Here is a 5,576-nt window from a genome sequence, read left to right on the forward strand (position 1 = left end):
CATTTGGTTTCTTTTGTGTCTTGATCTTGTCCCAGGTATATTTGAACTTTTCCCCTCTCTACATATGCAGGTTAGGACAGGGTGTTGCCATGATCCAAGAAACTGGGGCATTTAGAACAACAAATTGGAAAGGACTAGCTCATTTTTCTTACATATTTCTGCTCATTTTTCTTGTACATTATTTTGGAATTCATTAGCATAACCAACTATGGTGGTGCACAAAGCATAACCAAGAATATAGGTCTGATCTGCAAAAGTGTGGCCCCATGGACTGATGGTAATAAGGAGCTCTGTATTAATTTAAAAGCCTGCAAAAAGCCATTCTGTATTTGCATCATCAGAACCCACCATGGCAGACTGAATGTCTGGCTCCTTAAAGTAAATTTGTTTATCTTTAAGTTAGATAGTCATCTTTAGCGATGCTGTGATTATCAGGCAAAAGGTAAATAAAAACAATAGCATGGACACAGAGATCAAGACAGTGTCATGTTTCTGAAGGAGGGTCTAAAGTACTTCCTGCTTCTACCAATGAAAATAATACAGATCATCATAGAACTTGACATAGAAAGCCATAAGACTTATTTCAGCTTCTTTGTTTTTTTTTTTTTGTGGGCGCTGGATTTCCAAAAATAAAGTCAACTTTCCAGAAAAGAAGGAAAACAAGAAAGGAAGAAGAAAATTTGAGGCCCTGCCTGATTTTGGAAGAATCCTTTTTTAATAGAAAAAACCTTAATAATACCTTACATGAATACACAGTTACATTCTCTACTGCTTGATAAGGTCTCCCCTCTTTTGGTTAGATGTACTTATAAATTTGAAGAGGAAAAACCCATTCATTTTTATTGCTGTGAACAAATAGGTAAAAAATATATGTTTAGTAAAAAATATTCTGGTACCAGAGGTTGTTGCTTTTTTCTTTACACAAAACAGAAATTAATGTCTTACCTGACTTCTGATTGACCATTCAACATTATTTATTTCAAAGCAATCTGGGGTAATTGAAAGGCTTGGGACTTAAAAGTTTCGAGGTAACAGGGAAAATGAGTGCAATATCCATCAGTTTGCTCCTTAGCTGAGGTGGCTGTTGGAAAGAGATCGTCACTTTCCATAGAAAGCCATGTGTAAGGTGATGCTTCCAGAGATAATCCAGTGATAATGATACTCCTTTTGCGAAATAGGTTATTTTTAAAGATGAGGATGATGATCCTTTGATTTAAAACTAAATCTTTTATATATGAAAATATAGCAGTATATCCCAATGGAAATAGGAAATTACCAAAAGGCAACCTTTTGACTTTATATAATTAATGGGTAAGGCATTTTTCGGGAACCTGGTCTTCATGGCTTTGGACTGCAGATATATTCAATATGACTGGCATTGAATTTCCAAGGAAAGGGAATACCATTGTATATCTGTATTTAACTTATACTGCAAGTAATAAAGCTGATATTTAATACTTGGCTTTATACCAGTCTCTGAGAGAAAAATTAGGAGATGTTACAGACTTAAATTTCAATTTGCAAGTTTTTTTGCTGTTTATTGCCTTCCTTTATTTTCCCTCTTGTGTGCCTTCATACACCTTGAGCTACAGAGTATGTTTATGAAATAATTCATGCTTCTAAAGTAACCCAAGAGGCTTGAGTACTCTTAATAAGCTTTGTGTATTGGTATGCATTAAATTACAGAAAATATACAAATCTTTTGGCTCTTACAACACACATTCAGCTTAGACTATTTCTTTTTAAAAGTTTATGGGGTTTTCACATTCTTCTCCTCCTATCCCTTTACTCATTAATACTATGTGCTTGAGGCTTCTTTAAGCAAGGTGAGAGAATAATCTGCTCACTTCTAATTAATTTCAATGGGAACTGTGTGGCTAAACACTTTAGTTTGAAAATATCAACCATTTTTCCACCTCCACAAACTTTCATCTCTGGTTAAAGAGACTTTGTCCAAACCTTTCAACATCTCTGTACTTGCGTAAGTAGCTCTACAGGGTGAAGAGCAACAAGAAACAGATCCAAAAGGACCTAAGAAGATTAAGATTTTATGGGTGGCATAAGTGTTTTTGTTTATGCATCTTATCTAAATGTGATTGCACCACTTGACTTTTTTCTACGGCACTTTTATTCTGGAAGTTGCCAGCAGGAACTAAGCATGTTTTTAATCTTGAAGAAAGGTCAGAGTGGATTGCAATTCATTTAAGTATTTTAAAAATAAAACAACCACATAACAACATATCATCCACTTATGCAGTAATGTCAGCACATTAATTTTTTCTCAGTAATTTTCATGTCTTCATGATTTTATTGTTTCTTCCTCCACATTTATTATTTTCATCCCAACTTCCAGGTCTAAAAGGAGACAGTGTAGTTCTGATCCATGCTTCATTAACATTCAGTAGGAGGGTGAATCAGCCATCAAAACTGAGGATCCCAAACATCTCATAGTCTGGATGAGTGTCTTTATCTGAGCGGCAGAAGTAGGGAAGGTTTTGCCGCAGCTTGGCAGGCGTTTTTGCTGTGTCATTTCTGGTATGAGCCACTGTTACATCTTGAAGCCTCCCTGAGACAACTGTTGCAGCTTGGAGCTAGGATTTAAATATTCTCTTCTGATGAATGGATTCTGTTTTTTTCCTTTTATGGGGAAAAATTTCAAAAGTGTCTGAGTAATGTAGAAGCCTAAATCCTATCGAATGTCACTTAGAATAAAATTATCAAAAGCTCTTTTATTCTTAGAGCTTACACTTGTCAGATGCACAATCTGCCATGGCTGTCACAAATCATCTCTTCTAGATCCATTTTCACTTCTAATTTTCTAATAAAAAAAGAGTAACTTAAAAGATCAGAGAAGTAGAATATAGTCCGTTTTATTTAATGCAGGGGTAGACTGGATGGGATATAGTGAGTTTTTCTAGGTAGATTGTGCACAGCCATTCATCTCTAATACTTTAAAAGATATTCTTTTGGGCCACTTGACCTTTTTGTTATGCAGATATTCTTGCAAGAGTATAGCAGTAAATTGAATTTTACCTTGACACTCCTGCTCCATTCTGGCAAAATGACACAAAATCCATAGTGTACCCATTAGTGTCAGACTAACACATACTTGTTGCTGCAGGTTTTACTGTTATTGCTATTCCTCTCGGGGTCGGCTGCTTGTTCTCTGCCCCCGAGGTGAATTGGGTGGTCCAGGGAGCGACCCCAGGCTCTGAAGAATGAGACTGGACTCTTTGCTGTTCGGTCTTCAGGTTGTTTATTAAGTCTTATCTACAAAATTTTCTTCCTGGCAGACAGAGGTCTGACCAGCAAGGCAGCCACGATGCTCTCCGACTGCCCCCAAGGCTGCTCCGTCTCTTATACCACAAATTACGTATATCATATTTACCTTTACCTTCCAATACTTATCACCCATGTTGGACAGTGCACCCCTTCCCCAAACCAATCCCTGAGTGCCAACACCACAGCAGAAGATGGAGAACAAGAAGAAGAAGGAAGAAGGATGAGACACGCCCTGCTCCCTCCATCTTGTCCCCATTACCTTTATACAAAATTTTTTAAAACTTATATTTTCACCCTGTGTACACCTTATAAAAACACCCTTTAAATCTGTGACACCTTCCAGCCCTCATACCAAACTGGCAATTCATTTGCAGGATCAAAATCCAGCCACCAAGTGTTCTGGGCATCATGCCAAGATCTCCGAGCCCCCTGACGGGGTTTCGGCTCTCGACGTGGTCTCGGGAGACTCCTCACATCCGGAGTGATGTGCAGAGTTCCCACATATTCCCTCAGCTCTCCTTTGCACCCCAAGGTACATGCTTAAAAATATGTGCACTTCATGACTCATAAGATATATTTGGCCTGTGCATAGATACAAACAGGTAGAACGAAAAATGATGGTTAAAATGGCCTGTGGCAATGTGCTTAGAGAACAGCCTCCTACTGACCTATGTCTGCAACTCTGTGACCTCCGGAGGTGCCACAACCTCTGGATTAGACATGTACTGTGTCCCCTCTGCAGGGGCCTCCTGGGCCCTGCAGCCCTTTCAGGACAGACCAGAGCTGTGCTCCCAGTAGTTTAACTACAAACTTCCCATCTTTTCATTGTGACCTCTTTGTTGAAATCTTCCTAACTTGTAGAAAGTAGAAATACTTTCTTTGGGGAATTCACTTTGTCAGATACAGATACAGTGGTAGATTGCAAGGACCATAGACAATGTGCAACCTTTTACAGTGAGATTAATCTCTCACATTTGTAGTAAGATTTTGATTGTTTATAGATTGTGGCATTAAAAAGTTCTGCTTCTTCTTCTATATTGCCTAAAAACTCTGTTTTCAACTTAAATATTTTTCTGTTGGTCAATATTCTGAAACTTACATATTTAGCATTGCCCAGCAAATATTAGTGCCTGCATATTTATTAATAACTTATTGTAGTGAATTTCTATTTATTGGTTCAGTCTCCTCATGTGACCAAATGCTCTCTCTCTATTGTTTATTGTGCCATTTTCTTCACATCATCTTTTAATTCTATCAGTTTGGGCAAAAGTCACTCTGAGAAGTTTTACTGGAAAGATTTGATACCACAATATTTTCAGAAAAGGTGATATAACACACAAGAAATGTTTTATAAAGAGATTAGGAAAGAACTTCTAATACTCTGGAAAACATTATGGATTTCTTGACTCATACCTGTATACCTGAGATGTTTCAAAACAAAACCAGTAGTATAATTCCTTAATAATTAATAAGTTATTATTTGTGAAATAAGTCATATACAATAGTATAGAAATAGTACAACAGTACTATTTCTTACAATAATAAGATATAATGAGTTAAATCTGAACACTGTTTCTTTTGTTGTTTAATGAGAGCTGAGAATCTCACTGGGAGTGGTAGATTGTGAGCATATCTGCACCAAATAACAATATTCATGTATTCAAATAAATGAATACGAACAGGCGTAGGACTAGCTAAGAATCTGATTTCTTTGTACAAGTCTAGTTTCTGCACACAAACATGCTGATTTATTTTTTCTTTTTTTTTTTTAATGCAGAAAGCAAGTGAACCAATTTAGAGATATACTCTTTAGCATTAGTATAAAGCATACACTACTCTCATAGTCTTGCAAATGTTGCATATGAATATAGGTGTTTTTATGATTTCATTTGGTTAAACTGTGAAGGAGGATAGCTGATTCTAGGTATATCATATTTAGAATTTAACTTATATTTTTCAGATTTTGATTTATAAATAGATTATATATTTCATCTAGAAGACAAATTTTTCTTCCCAGTTCACTTTCTTAAATTACTTTTGACATTCAATATAACGGTAAGGACATTCCATTCTGATTAACACTCAGCAGTAATTAACCCTTCCCCAGAAACAGTGTATGCAAACAGGACCAGTTAAGAATGTGTACAAACTTATTCATGCTTGAGAGCAGATAGAAATAACTTACAGAAATTTAGTAAGTTAAGATGTATTTTAGTGTTTGGTAAATATGTTATTAATATTTTGTTAGCAATGCAAGATCAACCATTTGTGAAGACTTTCAATGTCAAAAAAAA

This window comes from Geospiza fortis, unplaced genomic scaffold (genome assembly GCF_000277835.1).
Source record: "Geospiza fortis unplaced genomic scaffold, GeoFor_1.0 scaffold279, whole genome shotgun sequence".
NCBI classification, from domain to species: Eukaryota; Metazoa; Chordata; class Aves; order Passeriformes; family Thraupidae; genus Geospiza; species Geospiza fortis.